We start from the raw sequence: 20,806 nt of genomic DNA, 5'->3' as shown, positions 1-20,806 counted from the left end.
CTTAATCCAGGGAAAAATAAGCATCAGAGTGTTACAGAGGTCCTGTGCGGGTGGACCCAGGGCTCCAGTAGAAGAGCCCTTTCTGCTCCCTTCTTTAGAGTGATCTACAAGAAAATAGTGAACTGGGGTTATGTGATAAAACCTGTTTTTTCAAGCTCATTCTCCAACCTGCAGCAGCACCGGTTGGAGTATTTTAAATTATTTAATATTTCTGTAACTATGCAATGGCACAACACTGAATGTGACACCCTCCATATTTCACACTCTGCCCCCTCCTACCTGTTATGAACAGAAGTTGCAGGGATACAGTTCTTGGTACCTCGTTCTGAGGTGTTACAACAAGACAGTCCAAATTAACTGCATTGAGGAACCATTTTCAGGAGCAGAGTGATGGTGTCCCTGTTTCCACTAAAGACTCACCAGTATAACCTAAACCAAATCTGATAAAATTTACCTGGGACAGGTCATCACTGGGGTTTTGGAGGAGTCACATACCAGGCATGATGGGCAGGAAATATCTGAGCTATAAAAAAATGCCACCAGAATTCCTAAATAGCAATATATGGGCCTGAGGATGACCTTAAAATTCCTTTGCTGACAGATTGTGAGTTACAGTAAATTTTACTGATTCATATATACAGATTTTGCTCACCCTGGCCTGTCTGCTCACAAAGCCTTAGGCTGGAATCTGCTCAAGCCAGGAGTTGTTTGCACATGCCCAGGAAATGCTAAATATAAACTGGACAATATGCAGACAAACGATTTTTATGAACTTTTTAGGTCAAGGTCCAAGTCCTCCTTTGCACCTAAACAGCACCAAGAAGACAGTGAAAATCTGCTCCAGACACAAGTCTAGGAGCACTACTACAACTTCAACAGCAAATTAAATCTGCAGTTTTGCCATTTTTTCCCTACCTCATCCTCCAGACCTTTAAAGCTCCTCACCTCTCCACCTCCACACCTGCTGGGTCACCCCAAGGCAAGCCCAGGGCTCTGAGCTCACACACACTCCCATTCAAAGGAATGACTAATGACCAGTGCTGGGGAGCCACAGGAGATGAGCCCAGTCCAGAACATTCTAAACCTATAGCACTTATGAACTGATTCATATCCTTGCTAATAAAGACAGAAATTAATTCTCACTAGAATTAATTACCTCTTACCTCATCACATTGCCCCACAGTTCTAAATATCTCTTTTTGAAACAGTGATAAAAAGAGGTCTTCAAATGCATATCTATTCCTTTTTGTTTGTTCAGGGCACAGCCTCTTGATAGAGACCATTTCCTACACGTCATTCAGTCATTTTAAAATATTTAATGAGTTAAGGAACAATCTGTAAATCAAGAATTCCAGTGGGATCATTTCACTATAACCTTTTGAGACAGCGGACAGACATTTGGTCAAAAGAGCCAAGAAGAAATGCAGTATAAGACCAAAAAGGTCCTAAGTTATCTTCACTAACAGACTCCCCAGATTCCACAGTGTCATCTAACATTTCCTACAAAATTCAGAATTCTTTCACTCAGTTATAAACTGAATCTAACCCACCAAAACAAAAATATACTGGAATTACAGCTAAGGTCTGTTTACCTTCTGCTTTTTAGCTCAGTCTCAAAAGAGGCAATACCTGGACATGCTGCCTCAGGGTAGGAATCCACTCCCCAAACACAGCTGAGAGGAGAACAGTGCAATCACAGTGAAATGCACATTTACATTTTAATCGTTTATGTAGGAGCATTTGCTTTCCCAAGGATCGTTATTCTGGCATCCAGGGCATGCTAATGAATAGCATCAATAGAGGTGAGCCACTGAGATTTGGGTGCGAGTTTCAATGTGCAAAGTATTCAAATGTGCTGGAACACATCTCCCTAGCTGAGATCTAGTGGCTGTTGAAGCTTAATCACTAAATGGACAGAGCTGAACTGCTAAACTGCAATGATACCAAGGGCTGCATATTTTAGATTTACCTCACTAATGCAGTTCTCTGTTACTGTGTTTAAAATCTGCACTGTTGAGATGCAACATGTCATTCTTAGATTCCAGCTACTCCAACATTTGGTTGTCACAGGTGAAGTCACAGGACAAGTCCTGTGTCCTCATTTCTTCCGAGCCTCTTTTTGGATCGCTTTAGTCAAGAAAGTCACAAGTGAAATTCCCAATGTTTCAAAAATCCTCATAACCTCCACCCCAAACAGGTTCCATCTGTGCCTTGTTCCTCCTTGGCAGGGTTACCATCAGCAATACAAATTGTCCTGCCGTCCACACGGTCTGGTTTGGGTTGGAAGGAAAAGACACATCCTGGAGACAAAGCCTTTGTTCTCCCAGTGGAAAAAACGAAGTGTCAAGTTCTCAATCCTTGCCCAGCAGACACATCAAACTCCCTCTGTTCACTACTCGCAGAAGATCCCCTGGTTCAGCCTCAGCCCAATCTAATTATCTGCTCAGTCACCTCCTCCCGTACATCAGGTCACACTGATAACACCAGTGTTTGAGAGTCACTCCAAGCTGATGGAGGGTTTAGCGTTTAGTTGTATGGCAGAAGTCGGCAGTGTCTGAGCTGTCGGTAATTTGCGCTGCTCATTAATTCAGGGAAACGAGATGGGGTGATTAGAGCTCTGCTCCTTAACCAGGCAACAATCAGGAGCTTACAGAAACTCCTTTAAAAACAGGGAAGATGCCCTCAGGAAAAGAGAGGAGTTCAGTGCTGGGTAGGACAATTTCCCCAAGTAAAGAGAAGCAATAATGAACAGGGGGAAAAAATAATCCATCCTCTCAAGCACAGAGAAGTCCTTCAGAAGGGGCCCCTTCCCTGCACCTCCCTGCAGCTGCTGCTTGCAAGTCGCTAGAAGCAAATCCTGAGACAAAATTAGCTTTTCCAAATGGCAAAACCAGAAGGTGGCAAACCGTGACATATTCCCAGGCTCATACACCAACAAAACATCCTGCAAGCAATTATTTCTTTTTTTTTATGAGGAAAACTTAGGGAACACAGGCTGGGAAAATAGCTACAGTCTTAATATGGACGAAAACTTCTACCCTGAAGTCCAATTGCACAAACAAATAAATTAAAGCAAGTGACGTTTCCTATTAACAATCTCCACTGGTTATTTTTGCAACTCTTGAGAAGCAAAATAGTAAAAAATACCAAACCTGTTTTGCTAAGATGGTGAATAAATTGGATACCTGTTAAGCTCTGATTGCTTCTTAAATATTTGTCTAGACAGGAATTTCTTGAAAGAAGGAAGTTTAAGGACTTTTAAGTCCTATCCTGTGAGGCCTAAATGCAAAGCCCGCCTTGTAAAATATCCTACTGCTTGTATGAAGTCTCACTAAATTAGCTTAAAGACTGAAATTGGACCAATCTCACTGTGCCACCAGACTCAGAATCCAAATATGAAGTGTTCAGTCAGAGTCGGGCCTCTCAGATTGCTCCAAACACTTCCCTCCCCCACTTTCTTTTTTTAACTCCTTTTTTTTTTAATTCCAGTAAACATTACAGCATTGTTCCAGTGCCCCAGGATGGTCCCAGTGATCAGAGGCCACTTGGATATCCAGGTCAATTCACCCTCCAAACCTGCAGGTAAGTGAGCATGTGTAAGTGCTGCACAGGTTTTGCTCGAGGAAAATGGATTATCCCAAGCTCTGCTGCTGCCTTTTCGAATGGTAATTTTGCCCCTGTAGGCACAATACCTTTGGAAATGCCTGTGATTGTTTATATTCAGAATGTAACAAACAGGGCAAAACAAGGGACGTGCAAGTGAAAGATAATTTTAAGCTCTTGCAAAGGGAAAAGTCGAAAAACTCCCCCAGGCCACCCAAGATTACACTGCACAAGGAGCAGGTTTGGCAGCAGGAATGTTGCCACCAACTTCCCGGGACAGGTCACCCAGATTCACCTCTGAGTCTCTGCATCTGAGTAATGGGTGTTTCTCAACGTCAAGATCAAGGCTCCTCAGGGTTTCAAAACCCTAAACCCTGCTGCAAGTACGTCACAAGAGCTATAAATAAATCTCCTGAAGTCACCAAAACTCTCATGTCAGTATAATTTCAAATAAGCTCGGCCAGAAAAGATCAGCTGCTCTGGGTTTGCATGTTTGGTTCTAATAGCACTGAATGCCTGGTAACAAGATGAAGAGCTTTTATAAAGAGAGACAAGCAGTGATAAATTGTATTATGTACTAATACCACCCTCATTGACAGCACTTATCTGCAGGACTAAGGTCTGCACAGACAAAGGGAGTTAAAAGCTCTGTTATCATCAGCAAGGGCTTTGGCCTCCCTGTCTGGCTTCTGGACCAGAGGGATTCACAGAGAGTTTCTGACTCCACTGAAGTCAATAAGAACATTAACTCCACTGGAACCAGTTTCCAGCTGCAGCACAATTGCTGTTTTACCTGTTCCACAGCAGAGGTCGGTAAGAAAACTACCGACCTCAAAGTACCCGTTTTCCTGCAGTGGAGCCCTGCACTCACACACATTACAGACACTCCACACGTAGTACTGTACCAGTTAAGTCCTTCCTTTATATCACCAACAAACCTGCAAAGTCTTTCTCTGCCCTCACATCTCTGGGACCAAGGTTATGCAAAAGGAGAGAGTTTGGCAGCACAAGAAAAAGCAGCAGTTCAGACTTGAATTTTAAACCACTTTACCTGCAATCTGATGTCCTTCTCAGTTAATCTCACAGGCTCAACTCTGCATCAACAAGCAGTTTATGTTTAAGTCTGGTCCGTTCGGTCTCTTCTTATACCAAGCACTAAAAATTGATGGCTGAACATGCTCCATCCCAGCCACTTTAGAGCACCAAGCTTTGATCTGAATTTTAAGTGTTACCAGAGTTAAAAAGAAAACAAACAAAAAACCCAACCAAGCAAACAAAATCAGCTAAGTGAGATCAACACATGGTATGGAAGAAAGTAGCACCGTGATTTTTTGGAGAAAGAAAAGCAGCAGGGAACTAAGAGTAAAAGCTGGGAGACAGTAAGAACACATATTCCCACCACCACAAAAGATATTGCTCTCAGCTGCTCAGGAACTCTGGGTTAAATACTCCTGCATGGCCACAGGTGTTACCAATAGGTGCAGAAATTAAGAGCCAATTTTTAAAGGGAAATCAACATATTCTTCTGATGAGTAAAACAACTTTAAGTCCTTTTTAACAGAAACATATTTAACTATCCCCCAAAATAATCTCAGGATTATTGAGACAGTCCATAGCACTGCTGGGAGTTCATTTACCAATACCCTGTCCTCCTCGAGAATTTGTTTTTTAAGGTTGTCTTAAAGGCCTAAAGAAAAATCTAAGAGACTCCTATTACAAAAATATGTTTTCAAATTCCTGCTTTTAAATCAACTGAATATGCTTTGCATTGGGGTGTGTTGTCTTCACCCTTTTCCTTCAGGTGAGGACCATTTTTATCCCAAGCTTTTCCCAGTGCTCTCCTGCAAGGACTTGAACACCCAGTTCTGTTTCTTGTCAGCAACTTCCAGCACTGCTGGTGCCCCTTCACACCAGGCACTGGGAGTCTGCTTCCTTTGGGGAAGGTAATGTACGTGTGAGGTGCTAAACATGTTAAAAGTATTTGCTTTTGTTTTCCAGCCCTCTATAAATGGCAACAGTGCTGTAGAGTTACCAAAATGTTGTTACAGAACACCAGCGTTTTTCAGTATTCCCAGAAAAGCAGAGAACCTCTGCACCTTGGCAGAAACTCCACTTAACCTTAAGCACTGACACTATCATTTGACAGCACTTTTCATTATCCCCCTTCTTCGAGGCTTGGTGGTGTATCAGCTCATCAGCATAAAGAACAAAACTTCATTTACAAGACAAATACTGTAAACAAGAAATTAATTCAACAGACCCTTTATTTCAAATGAGAACGCTGATGATAATTTCAGTGTTAAAAAAATCTCTTAATCCAGTAATTAAATTCTCTTCCACCAGATATAGTCAAGCATATGCTCTGCCTACACAGGGACTGATTAATTGACCCTCAGATGACATCATCCACCCATCAGTGGGGACAGAACTGTCCCACCTACATTAATGAGCATTCAGAGTCATTAATGAGCTCGAGATACCACGTCCTGCTGCAGGAAAGGAGAACCTGCTCTCTGCTGCCCTGCTGAGCTCACCCCTCCTGCCACAGCCCTGTGCAGGGCTCCTCTGGCTGTCACCAGCCTCTCCCGGAGGTCCTCGCTGCCAGGGTGGAGCTCAATGCTCTTCCCTGAGGCAGAGGAGTGATGAGAAGCACAGGATAAACCTGGTGCTGCTGTCCACATTCCTGAGCTCCCCCAGACCTGCCCCTCCTGCAGCAGCTGGGGGCTGAGCTGTGTTTGTGGGCTGTGCAGGGGGAACATGGCACGGCTCCAGCTGGTGCTGGACAGCAGAGCACAGGCTCTGCCCTGCACCGCTCTTTATAGAGATGGATGGATGGATAAAGCTCCAGCAGGAGCGTTTCAGCAGCCTGGGATGAGGGGCATTACTCACTGCTGCTCTGGGCACAGAGAGGGCCATCAATCTGTGCAAGGCAGGCAAACACCACACTCCCTGACCCTGAGCTGCCTTTTCTCTTTCTGAGCCCACAGGCTCCGAGGAGACCAATGGGAGTGTGAACTTTAAAGGAATCCAGGATTGTGCCAATAATAACCAATCTAGACACAGCCTTCCATTCTCCCAGACAATCCATGTTAACATCCACTGCTGATAGAGAAGACAGCTGGACTTCCCTGGATCCTCTCACAGACACAGGACAACATCCATGGGCCACAGGGACCAAGAACTGCACATCTGGATCCCTGTGACATGGCTGGCATCCCATGGAACCAGAAATACAACAGTTCTAGTCTTTTTTTTCCCATAAATCCCTCCCATGAGAAGCATTTAAACTTTGACTCTCACCACTAACCCATTTTTTAACTTCCTTAAACAAGAAGATATAAAATAAACAAGGAGGATAGAAGAAAGAAACCAGTGAAGTTCTGTAGTTTAGAAAGCACAACTAAAATACAACAACCTCTTTTGGAAAAACTCTGAACACACAGAGCAGCCCTTTTGTATAATCAGTTTTTTGACAGCATTCTTAAACTAAGTGTGATCACTAAAAGCAACATTGAAATTAAAGAGCAAATATGTGGGGCTGAAATAGGTTTTGCTACAACACTAGGGAAGGAAAACTGAAGATGTTGGTCAGGATGAAAGGATTTTGTTTAAGAACACATGTGCTGCTTTGTAGCTGGGAAAAGAAAAATTGATTTTCCAAACACTGCTGTAAAACATGCCAAGAACCCAGAGTAAACCAAAGAAAGCACAAGCTACAACCGCATAATAAAGCATCCAAAATTTTCCATGTGTGCCCATTTATGGGAGGAAGAAATCACCCTACATTTAGCTTGCCTCCCTCTGGCACAGCTCAAAAGACAAGAAACATTTATAGAAAGCAGAATTACGTATTAAAACAGAGAATCATCAACAGGGAGGAGCTGATGAGCAACCTGAGCCCAGCATCCCAGATGAGCTTGGCACTGAGCAGCAGCCACGAGCAGAAACCCCTGAGAGCCCAGGAGTGGAGCCTGATGGGCAGTAAACAGGAGGGAAAGGAAAACTCCTTCTGGGTGGAAACCCCATTCTGACAACTGAGGTGACAGGAAATATGGTTATGTTAAAATATTGTGAGTCTATTTATTATTCCAGAGCAAGACAGGTGCCTATCAGGGACCTTTCACTGAGCTCAAGGAACTACAATGATTTATACTGGTATTACTTCAGATTACACTGGGTAATAATCCTTTTTTAGACACAGTTTTTAACTCATGCTACAAGTGATACAGCCAGATAAATGTACACTACCCACACATATAAAGAGCAGGTTATTTTTTACCTGGGTTGTCCAACACTGCTATGACATCACACATCAGTGAAGATCCCAGAACTGAAGAACATCCTGTATTTTCAGTAACCCACAGCCACTAATATTCCCAATGTAAATCTGCCAGTCACCCACAAGCTAAAGATTTCTAATATAGCTAATTAATGTAGAAGTATAAGTTGTATTTCCAAAGTGACTTCACTCCATGTAGTCAGTAATTTTAAGGTACTTAGACCCTGAAAGAGGCAGACAGGCACACACTGGAATGTTCTGAGGTATCTACCAATTACATTACATACAAAATTACATTCAAGTAATTACCCTAATGTTAAGAGGAAAGCTGACTTGAGCTACTATTGTTCTATTCTCCAAATCTGGCTTTCAAAGTGTCTCATAAACTATTCCTAGTTTTGTTGCTGGCCAAAAAGTACGGCACCTGATTTAGTATTGATTTGCTCATTTTTATTAGAGCAAGTACAATAGCACACACACACCTCAGGAAAAGTTGTAAAAACCAATGTGAGGAGCAAAAAAGAGCATGATGGCCTGAGGGAGATGCCCAGCCCTCAGCAGTGAGGAAGAGGAAGGCTCAGGGGGAGCTGCACAGGACTTGTGACACATCACCAAGTGTCACTCCTGAAAACAGACCATGGCTTTTGAACCCAGATTACATAATTCAACTGAAATTATGACAGTATTAGCCCAATTAATTATTCACAGGTGCCTATAAAATGTTTCAGAACATTTTTCTCAGTTTCAGACATGCAAACCACCCCGCTGGGTAACACTCCCACCTGATTCCCAACACAGAAATACCCCACTGCCTCCAGGATCACAGAATTAAAATGTTGAGCATATTCTCTTCCCTGGGGAACACTTGATGCCTTTCAATATTCCAGTTTTATATTCATTATTAATCCTTTCCAGATCATTTCTCAAGCTAATAGCTCCCCAATTACACATAACCTTAGTAACTACTAAGAGTAGGGAGAAGCTTATTACAGTAATGGTCCTGGACACATCCATTTCCCACACATAAAGGGCTTAGTGACACAGTCATCTGAGTCTTTTGTTTTTATACAAGTCATCCCAAGCAAAAAGGAAAGAAAAAAGAGGAAAAATTTGCTTCTGACACGTGATAACTGTTCAGCAAAATATCTGAAACCAGGGCTTTTCCTGGCACTTACCTGTACCCCTGGGAGCTGTGCTGGACAAGAGGTACCAGAAGTGGCCACTCTCTGTTTCCATCTCAGGTGAGATGTGAACCAGCACATCAAATCTGGCACATGAAGTGTCTCACCCTGCAGCACCAAGGCTCTGTGTGCAATGCAGGACACTGGAGGTTTGCTGCTCTGGACCCAGTGGTGTTGACAAGCTCTAAACAGGATAAAACAGAAACCATTTAAAGATTTCTGGAAACCTACTTAAAAATCTGAACCTTATTTGTTTTATTTTCAGTTTACCTTCTACGTCACTAAATGAACAAAGATTGCCTGGAATGTACATAATCTGCAGTGGGGCCTCAATCAGCCCCTTCATTTGAATGTTTTACTTTCAACTTCTGAGGTACCTTTTTATGTAGAGAAAAATAAAAGTTTCTTTCAGTCTCCTCAAGCCCATTTTTGTACTTTTCCATGATAAATTATTCTTTTAATTTAGAGTCTGGGGAAGAAAGCTATTTTCTAAAGGCTGGAACCTCATTTTCAAAGTAAAATGAAATCATCCAGTTCCACAAATTTAGAGTTTTTTGTAAGTATAAATCTCTAAAGAAATAGTGGTGGAGCTGTTGTTCAGAACCAGTGCAGCAGGTAGTGATGGTAACGAGCCCAACAATGACAGAACCAAGCAGAGATAATTCACCACACATCTCTTTTTATTATTGCTGCTTGAAATGTCCCTGGTCTCTATAGCAGCACTGCTGTGGATAAATATTTCCTTTGTTTCCCTTCCTTCTGTAGGTAAATTTACCTTTTCCTCTTTAGATAGCAACTGTTATCCCAGACACCAATTGTCATGTGGGCCAAATTCATTCTGGAGTGAACCTTACATCTTCCAAGAGCTTTAGTCAGGAAAGTATTTGATTAAGCAAATTTAAAGTGAACCTAATTCTGTTATCTTTATTCTGCTTTAACAGAAAGGGCTACAGGTATAATAAAAACTAAATCTGTGAGCCAGTATGACCAGAATCAACCCCAGATATTCTGAATTTGGGGGGAATATGGTCCAACATTCATTTCTCCAAATGTGTTTTGTGATTTACCTCACTTAGCCCTAAGCTAGAAGGTAACATTTTACAGAGTTTGGGCCTTAGGATGTTGTATGTCACAGCTGGAGCAACTCCTGCCCCCAGGAATCACACTGTCCAGAGCAGCTGTTGTGATTACAGCCAATGACTGGGAGTGGCACGAGGATACTGTTCATTCCATATCTAACCCAGAGACAGAGGAGTTCAGGAGAGGATCCAAGGAATGCCTCAGGACAAACAGCTCTGCCCATGGGAAGCCCTCAATACACGGAGTGCTGCTCAGGACCATGGCAATGTGCCCTGTTCACTGTCTCCTGGGACAGCAGGACCAGGGAGACACCACAAGCTGCTTGGCCATGGAGTTGCTCAGCTCTGCTCCAAGCACCACACGGTGTTTCATGTCTCCTCCTTGCTCAGTGGATTATCCTCTGGCATCCTGCCACCTTTGTCATAACTGATTATAATTTCAGTTTGATGAAAACCTTGTTCTGAGTCACAGCAGGGAGTAACTGCATCATTCGAGAGGTTTCATTTATACCTGCCAAACTCCAGGCATACACTGCACTGAGAAAGGACTGGAAGTGGTGGGTACAAACAAATTACTCCTGCTGGAAACTTCAAATGTGCCATGACTAAACACTCAGTCTTGATGTCTTCATTTTAGTATGTAAATGATGCAAACAATAAGACAATTCCATATTCAAGAGGGATGCAGGTAACTCTGGGACTGATGTGATGGGTCTCTTGAAATAAGAGTTATTTCCTGGAGGGTATTTTCAGAGGTATTAGGAATTGGTTGAAAATGCAATACAGTGTGCCCATGGCAGCACACTAAGATATGCTAGAGGAGACTGGCAAGAAATCTGCCATAGGAGCACTCACAAGGAATACAACAGAGCTTCCCCTGGGATATCACCAGGAGCTGGAACTCCAGACAGCATGGAAGATAATTGGAATGTTTTTCCTGCCCAAAGTAGCAAGAATGAGCATTCATGGTGGAATGCTGCAAGACTGCAGTATCACTGGAGGGTGAGTCTCAAAGCCTGAGGGCAACAGAGCAGGTAGGAATGGGCTGTGGGATGAACAGGTGGAAATGGGCTGTGGGATGAACAAGGAAGGAATTCTGCTCTTCCAGAGAGGACTGGACAGGCCCAGCCCCACATAGTGCCTTAGGGCTGCAACTCTATGTGCAGATAAAACCATTGCATCAGCTCTTAAAGAACAGCTGTTGCTCACAGCAGGATCCAGAAGCATTTCCCAGGAATTAGCAAATTTATCCATGTACTCAGAACGAAGTCATACTCTGACTGCAGCAAATAATTATTCCTGCCCACAATATGGCATCAGAGAGGGAAGTTTGTTAGGGAAGTTTTAACAAGTCATTATGTGATGGCTTTCAGGGAAGAGCTAATTGGCTGTGTCTCCAGGTCCCTAAGTGGTATTACTTCCAGCTAGGGAGGAAAAGACCAACTGTAATTCCTGCAATTAAAAATAAAATCAGTGTGTACTCAGCCTCCTTCTAACAGACCACAAACCCATAACAACAAGCATTTGTCAACCGTACAATTCCACCACTGAAATTTGATCTACAAACCCATCTCTGGGCAGGCTGTCAGTGTCTCAGTATAGATGAGCTTGGCTGATCCCTGGAAGCAGAGCAGTCCTGTTCCACTGAGCTCCCAGCAGGGACAACACTGTCCCTCGACCTCAGCGACGGTCAGCGAAGGACACGGAGCAGCCAACCCCTGCTCTGGCCCCAGGAGGGACAGAGGGACAACTGTGCAGGAGCCAGAGGGGATTTCTCTTTGCTCAGTGATGGGAAAGTCCCAGGATGCCAGGGCAGCCCACTGCAGACACCACTTGTAAACTGCTGATGTATTAATTAAACAAATCCCCGTTAGTCAGAGACAGGCTCCACTGAGCCCTCTGGAGTGTTCTGAGCTCCACAGCTGCAAACATAACCTGCTCCTTTTGGCCTCAGAGTACAGCCTATAAAGGGCTATAGCCCAAATATAACCTTAATGCTGCCTTAGAAGGGCTTGTCTTCATATAAACAAGGCAAATGGGATTTATACCAGACCCTTGAAGAGAGCTGGACCCAACTAGCCCATCAGCTTGCAGCATGGGCAAGCCGTGGACATCCTGTAACTTTCTTCTTGTGTTTGTTTTGGCAGATGAGTTTAACAAAATGCCAAAGATGAGAAAAAACAATCCTAAGCTTCCCTTTGCTGGAGATAATCAGCTTCAGGGTCTCACCTCCACTGTATTTCAAAAGAAAGTAGCTCTAGAAACTGACTCTTCACATGCTGCTTGTCTTGCTATAACTATGTCAACCTGTGAAATTCTTACAGAAATACCAGTGCAGCCTGAGCTAATTTATTCCTTTTCCTTCTTGGCCGTGTCTATAGTGGTGTAGAGAGAGACTGGACAACACTGACATAACTAGTTCAATTTTCTCAGGTACTGACGGCTGTAAAGCCATAAACCAAGAATAATGAGACTGCAAAACAAACACAACCAGAATTCAGTACAAAACACCCAGAAGTATATCCATAAAAACAACTGACTGAATTAATTATTAAAGTAATTTTATACGCTCTACACTACAAATTGCAGAACTACCTAAGTGACTCCAAACTATCCCCAGTGAAGCAATTTTGAAAATCCCCCACTGCAATTACATTCTGTTCTACATCCCCTGGACATGAAACACTTTCCACAAGAGCACAGTTAAGTCACTTACCGAAATACAGGAGATGGTATCTCTCCACCACACACTGAGTTGATGTTCCAGTGCCCATTTTCCAATTAAATTGGTCTGCTGCACTTTATTTGACTGTCTGACAGAAAAAGAGTAATGGCCAAGAACTCATTAATATCTTTTTATCAGTCCACCAACTGCTAAACTAAGATTTGATCAGCAGTGCAATCAGACCTTGGTATAATAATGACATCACATTGCAGAGATTATACAGAGACTGAAAATATGGAGATTTGTCTTATATTTGTATAAAATAAAATAAACTTTTACCTTCTGTAGTCCTAGAACACCTGCAGATACAGGAGAGTGAAGTGACCTTAAGATGTATTTGTTCCTCCAGGGGAACTACCCATTTGTGAGTTATTTCAACAGATTTGTCATGATAGTGCTGCTTTCACTATTTTATGAGAGGAATAACAAATGGTAACATTGTTCTTCAATTCCCAACAGCCACAAGATCCAACAGAGGAGTCAGCTGTTCAGTGCACACACACCCCAAATCCCCTTCTTTGCCAGATTAAACACAGAAGTGGCAAAAAGGACAGATTTATTGGGCTCATGCTGGAAAATTACTCCTCTTTATTTGTTTTGTGGCAGCCTCCAGGAGCCCCAGCAGTGGGGCTGGTCCTTGCTGTCTGAGGACAAACAGAATTCAGTGCTAATGAAACCACACAGGGCTCAAAATTTGAAGCCAAAATCCAGGCCAAGAAAGAAAGAAGCATGAACTTCCACTCTGCCCACACTGTGCCAGAAGATGAGCTAAAGCTCTGAATGCTACAAGACTTACAGAGCAAGGGCTACAAAAGAGCCTCAGAGTCTATTTGAGACCTTGCTCAGGATTTATCTGTGAGCCCACACCAGTTTTCCTTGGATCTGAGGGAGTTCTGACTGGAATTTCAATGGAGACAACAAGCAGAAAGTTGCCATGACCAAACTCCAAAGGTGTGCAGCTGGTGGGTTCCTGTCAGGAACTAGAGCCAGGCAAAATTATAACCAAACAGGAAATGTCAAAAAATAATATCTATTTTTAGAGAAATCCATGAGCTTCAGAAGTTCAGTAAATATGAATGACTAATGCACAGTAACCCACCAATGAAGAACCTGATTTTACTCTTATGATTTCTACAAGAATTATTTTTAGAGTAATATTTCATAAACTTAATAAGAAGGAAAAGAATCTTATTAAGCAGAAAGCTGGTCTACATTTTGTGGCAATTTTGCTCTAAGCAAGACATACAGCTGAACAATAATTAGGTATAATAACTGTATTATGCATGTCTTGCTTCTTGTATATGAGGTTCCATTTCTGAATTAGAAGAATCACACATTGGTTTAACTTTGAATTTATCTACATTGACTTTTTTCACATGCTAAGAAAACTAAACCTCTCCATGAGATATCTTGCCTGGACTCCACTGTATTTTCTTTTATTAACTGATAATAATTTCAGGAGCTATTGAATCATAATAAGATGAAAGTAATAATCTGAATTTAGCAATAGAGATGTTAAGGTTCAGTATATAGCCATGAAAGTGCAGGAGATTTAATTATCAATTTAGAAAGCAAACAGTGGTGCTGTATACTTTTTGAAAAAAAGAGAGTAACCCAGAGGGAAGTTTTAGAAGCAGAGTCAAAAGCATTTATTTCAGAGCTACATACACCTAAAAATTAACTAGTTCTTTTATTATTTTGAGTGGGCAGAGCTCACCCTATTCCACCTATCCGAGGTCATTCCTTCCACAGGATGCAAACCTGCCCTGTGAGGCTCCACAGGAAAACATAGCCTTGCTCACAGAGAGCAGAAACCCCACAGTCTGGCTCCAGGTCAGAGGGACTGCCCTAAATTGTCATTAGAGACCATTAGAGATCATGGAATCATGGAATGGCCTTGGACACTTCCAGAAATAGGGCAGCCACAGCTTCTCTGGGCAACCTGTGCCAGGGCCTCACCACCCTCACAGGGAAGAACTCTTTCCCAGTATCCAATCTAAACCTCCCCTGTGTCAGTTTGAAGCCATTACTCCTGTCCTGTCACTCCATGCTCTTGTGAAAAGGTGTGGAACTGCAGTGAGCCCTGGGAAGCAGAGCAGTGGTGGATGGTGAAAAACTCTATCCCTAGAGCCAGACTGCAGTTCCCCACCCAGATTCCTGGGTTACCACTGCCAAATATTTCTGATTTGTTTGTTTGTTTGTTTTTTCTCTACAGAGCTTCAACCACTCATAGAGTCTTTTAAATCAAAAGTGCACTGCACAACTTCAAGCCCATCATCCAGCAAAGCTCACACACCAATGGACCCATCAGGCACCATCACATGGGGACAGCAGGACACTGATGGATCTGCCAGGCACCATCACATGGGGACAGCAGGACACTGATGGACCTGCCAGGCACCATCACAGGGGGACAGCAGGACACTGATGGATCTGCCAGGCACCATCACATGGGGACAGCAGGACACTGATGGACCTGCCAGGCACCATCACAGGGGGACAGCAGGACACTGATGGACCTGCCAGGCACCATCACATGGGGACAACAGGACACTGATGGACCTGCCAGGCACCATCACATGGGGACAGCAGGACACTGGTGGATCTGCCAGGCACCATCACATGGGGACAGCAGCCCATGAGCAGCACAGCCAACAGCAGGAATCTTGTCCTCACAGCTGCCTGCCACACACCAGCACCTGCAGGGTTTGGGTACTCAGAGTTTCCACTGTTCCACCTCGTGCGGCAGAGGTGGGAAATTCCTGTGCAAATGCCCACTCAGAGACTTCCCCCTGGGATTTGGGACTGCAATTATAGGAATGACTGTGCTCCACACAGAATTATCTGCATGTCCCACTGAGCCTCTCAGGACCTGTTTTACCACTTATTCTCCAGCTGATTCCCTTTCCAAAGGGAAGGTTTCCAGCAGAGAACACGTGCAGGTTTTGTTATTGAAAATGTTCTGCTTTGCAGACACAAGGAAGTTCAGAGTGAAAATAAACACAGACTGTACAGGAATTTCACTGGTGTTGCAGAGGAGCTCTCTGCCCCATCTCCCAGTGTCCCATCCACTGCCTACTGGTGCCATTGCAGCCAGAGACAGGAGGGGAGAAAACAGCCTCAGAGGAGGTTCAGATTGGACATCAGGAGGAATTTTTTCATGGAAAGGGTGTATTCTCCATTACGTGAGCTACCTGTTCACTTAAACAATACAAATTCTCCAGGTTCTAATTTACTGGGTAAAATTGGAAAGGATGAGGTTGCTCTGGATGAAAAACATCAGGATTAAGCCTTTATTGTGTTTGTTTGCAGGAATAATGAAATGTAAATCATTTCAATTCTACTGTATGCCCCCAGCTTTTAGTAACAGCAATTACAGGAGTCATGCATGATGGCTTTTGCCTAATAGATTTTTCCTTTATACTATCAAAATAATTTTAAAAGCTGCAACACAAAATATATTATTGTTCAAATCAAAAGTATTATGACTAAGATAATTATTTCGCATCCAGTGAATGTATCACGAGTATTAAAAATTGACTGAGCTAGAAAAAGAAATCTCTTCTTACCTATATTTTTGAACAGAAACAAATGCCTGAAAATTGTGTGCCTGGTCACCTCTGGTGACATTTTGGCAGTTTGAGTAATCTATCATCAGGGAACTGATAAATTTAGTTTGGAACTAAGGACCCTCTCACCCTCTAAGTGTTTCATGACACAGGTTCTGTTCTGAACCAGGGCCATCTGACCTCTCTATTTCTTTTTCCTGCCCATAAATTCAGAAGGGCTGACAGTAAAAGGTTGTTAATTTGAGAGACTCCCATTCAGATTGAAAGGCAGTAGGAGAAGGGAATGGCTGAGCCCGGATTTCTCCAGTTTCCTTGCAGAGGGCTTGGAGTTGTGTGTGCATCACTCAGGTTCAAACCCACAACCCCAGACCCACATGTACACCCTAGGAATACACTTACATGTTTTCAGTCCCTGAACACAGAAGAGGAATGATGATTTTCTTTGACTAATCTGAGGCAGATGCAGTAATGAAGTATTTAGGAGCATTACCCATCCTTACTCACGAAGCTGAACAATACTGCTGCTGAAGCACATGCTTGGGAAGGCATTTCTCTTATCCTTGCAAGGTTCTTTCAGTTCAGTAACCTGAAAAAAAGAGTGCTATGTTTTAGGAAGTCTGCCAGAGCCATGATAAATAATCCACTATCCCTGATAGTTTAAATACAGCAGTTCCCTGAAACTCATTTCAGCCCAAGAACCTTCCTCTCCTGTAAACACTCTCACTGGTCTTGTTGGTACACGATAGAAATTAATTATTTAAACGCACTTGAAGTTCTGCATTTTACCAAATATTTTGGAATGTCGATAGTTTGAAGCTGATTCTCTGTTTTGTGCCATAGCTACAGTTGGACACCTCAGCTGCAAAGGAATTCAGTGCCACAAGAGTCACCTGCAGGAGGAAATTCTCCTCTTCAGCCTTTGCTAGGGAGTTAATCACACATTCAGATCCAGCAGGAATTTTGCAAAACATGCAAAGTGTATGCATGCAGAGATTCCTCTCCTCACTCATGCACTTACAGGATTTTCCAGGGTTGGATGCAATCTGGATGGGAGCAGAGGACTGCACAGCCAGGCACTTGAGATACAGCATTAAATTGAGGAAAAAAAGCTGCACAGGTCAAACCAAACCCCTGCAAGGCTGTTTGAGCACATCCTCACCTCTGTACTCTTTTAAATTAAAAAGAGTTTTTTACCCAGCCGTGCTCCTGACTTCTTTCTGTTCATTCCCTGTTCATTTCCCAGTTTTTTTGCAGAGTAAGAGTTTATGTTGGTTCTGGTGCCCTGCCCACCAACGGATCCTACTCAGACACTTCCCAGCAGCTCACAGGTACCAGCACACACTCTCCAGCCAAGGATCTGCAGAGGGAATATGGGGGAGGTTGGCAGCACGAGGTACTGGAGTAAAATCTCAGGAGATTGTAAATTAATTTTAGTCACATCGGCCACCTTGCAAACATAAACAGCACATCTCCAGAGCTGCAGATGGAGGAGGGATGTGTTACTCCTCACTCCCTCAGTGCCACGACTAACATGACACGACGTGCAGGAGCTCGTGCAGGAGCTCTCCTGGGGGATTTGCAGCAAGGACAAAGAGAGGCAGAAGAGGAGAAGAGCCTGGTTCTGCCCATGCACAGGCACAAAACTCCCAGAAAACTGTACAAGGAAAGAAGCTAAAGGAAAGCTTTTCTCCAAACACAAACACCTGAGGATTTGTTTAATGATTAAACGTGACAGAAAGATGTCTAAATTTAATCCCCCCCGTGCTGCAGACCTTCTGTGGTCCAATGCAAGTGATTCCAGGTGGGACCCTGCTGACCAGATGTGAGCAGCAGTGCCAGAATTCCTTAGGATTCCCTTTACACTGAACTGGGCTCTGAGTCACCCATGGAGACAGACACAATTTATTCTCATACCTTAAGGTGAGCAACCACATTTGCTCAAATGCGTCTCAAGTGGCAACAAAGGGAGCGTAAAGTGATTAAATTACCTTACCTCAAGCAAGGCAGGTGAGGAAATCTTTAGCATTCCTTGGAAAAAGGCACCAGACCCAAACACACCAGGACCTGGTCCGTGTCCTCGAGGGCAGCAGCACCAAGAGCTCTGAGACACACTTGGAACAGCAATTCTGAGGCTTTTAACCAATTTCTTCTGGCTGGCAGAAGGTACCTTGGGCTTTGTCATGTGGTTTTTCTGATGCCTTTCTGAACCTCTTTGCAGCAGTGTCTGTGCTTTCCACTTCCAGCCTAACACTTTGCATATACCTTACATGGCATCCTTAAAAGGCAAAAGCATTAAGTTTTCTAGGACCAGGTGAATAATTTGCCATCCATTATTTCTTCAAAGAATTTTGCTTCTGTCTCTGTAAACAGAGTTCTCAAGCAGATGGCATTTGTGTATTGTATTCAATAGGTGAAATTTCCTGATGAATAAGTTCTGTGAATAATCCTTGGTCACAGCTTGGTTTTGGAAAATTCTCACCTTTCGGCCATGTGGATATTTAAGTTCTGTTTATAAGAGAGGAATTTAGCCTCCTGCTTTGTTTGGGAAGTGAGAGGTGAAAGGTGCCGTGAAGCTGGAATACCTTGTTTGCTGGCAGCACTGCTCCTGACTGCAGAATGATGCTGGAATTATCTGCAAAAGCCAGAGAAACCCATAGAACAGGATTTCAACATCAACAATCAAAGGAACAGAAGGAAAAGCAGCCGCAGGCTGTAAAAGTAATAAAAGTGGGATTGAATTTTTTCTCTGTGGCAGTACCAGTTCCTCAAGGAGCACAGAGCAGTAAATTTACTCTGGGAATCCTGGGCCAGTCCACCACGCAGTCAGGTTATCCCTGCAGGAAAACTGAGAGTGCACTCCTCGGGACCCTCAAGGGCAGGTATCACTTCTGCTTCCCACAAGAATTCTGTGCTCATGAAGGATGCAGGCAGACACGCCTGAAGAGGGAAGAGCTCCATTTGCCAGGACAGATTTAATATTGCCCACAGCCAGTGATCTCACACCTGACTCCTTATGACAGTGAAATCCTTGACCTCAACTGAATCTGTCAGGCAAGGGTCCAAATGAGGTGATGAGTTCTACAGTGAGTTCCAAGCAAATTGCAGGACATTTATATTTACACTGACCATCGAGTAATAACAATTTTCAGTCATTATTGCTCAAAGCTGGATTTGAAAACTGCTTACTTGCCATGGATAGTTCTGCTCTCTGTGTGTCTCCACGAGCTGCTCTTGGTCTCCAGATGGTAAGGAAATCCTGATCACAGAGGTGATTTAGTAAAAAAGATCTGCATTAATCATAAGGGGTGATAATGAGTTCTCTTTTTATGCCTCTTCCTGGAAGGATCAGTGTAACCTGATGGGCAACCAGGAATCACTGAAATGTGGGCTGGTAAATGAAGGTGACTGGGAATCTTCCCTGCCCCAGGCATGCAACAGCCAGTCCTGAGAGCTGCTTGTCTAATCTTTTCTTTAAATCTTCACTGAACAGATTTACAACCTCCTGAGATTTCAGCTACTAGCAGGATAATCGTTTTGTCTTGTTTGTTTGTTTTTCTGCCTGATATCTAAAGTAACCTCCCTAATGCACTTTAGCAAATTGCTTTTTATCCCGTCATTTGTGGTCACAGAATAACTGTTTACTGTCATCTTTATAAATGTGTTTATATGTTTGAAGACAGTTGCCATGTCCTTATATTGTGTTTTCTTTCCAGATCAAATAAAAAATTCCAGCTTTCCTCACAGCTTACATTTCTAAGCCTCTTACGCTTTCGGTTGCTATTCTCCTATCTGGTTTGCCTACATCTTTCTTTAAGAGTGAGTGTAAGGCTTGAAACTGGATAGAGTGCTCCAGCCAAGCCTGGCTGGTGCTAAATGGAACAGAAATAACGCCCTCTGATGTCTTACAGCTGATCCTCCTGCTACAGAGCTCGGAGCAGCAAGGCTGTTCTGCAGCACTGCTCAGGCTGCGAGCCGCTCCAGTCCCGAGGTTCTCTCTCTTCTGCAGTGTTCTTGCCTAACTAATAGTCCTCATCTGACACGGGATATCCCTTCCTTGTGGCACGCTACAGTATTTTTTCTCCTGGAATTTCAGTGTGTGGAGTTCAGACTGGCTCTGCAGTGTGTCAGGGTCATTTTAAATCTCAGCCTTGCACTCCGTGCTGGAATCACTGCAAATGTAGTAAAAGTGCCCTCTGTTCTATCACCCAAGTTGTTACAGAAAACTAACCAAAACTGTTCCCGGATTATTTCCTGGGAGATCCTACTTAATATGTCCTTCCCCTCTGACAGCAAAGACTTTTAAACACAGACTTTCATCAACAAGATTATTACAGACTGTCACACAAAAGCCACAACTCTTGTTCATGGCA

General features: G+C 43.3%; 1 long non-coding RNA gene across 1 annotated transcript in view; it reads right to left on the bottom strand.

Moving 5' to 3' along the window:
* LOC116795449 overlaps positions 1-17,001 on the bottom strand; it is a 109,441-nt gene extending 92,440 nt beyond the window's left edge. The window contains exons 1-2 of the long non-coding RNA XR_004360060.1: positions 16,927-17,001; positions 12,859-12,955 (exon numbers count right to left, since the gene is read on the bottom strand). This is a non-coding gene — a long non-coding RNA (uncharacterized LOC116795449). The remainder of the gene's footprint in view (positions 1-12,858; positions 12,956-16,926) is intronic.
* Positions 17,002-20,806: the final 3,805 nt, after the last annotated feature.

Source organism: Chiroxiphia lanceolata, chromosome 17, assembly GCF_009829145.1.
Source record: "Chiroxiphia lanceolata isolate bChiLan1 chromosome 17, bChiLan1.pri, whole genome shotgun sequence".
In the NCBI taxonomy this organism is placed as follows: Eukaryota; Metazoa; Chordata; class Aves; order Passeriformes; family Pipridae; genus Chiroxiphia; species Chiroxiphia lanceolata.
The sequence above is the reverse complement of the archived record's forward strand: the minus strand, read 5'-3'. Positions and strand labels throughout refer to the sequence as shown.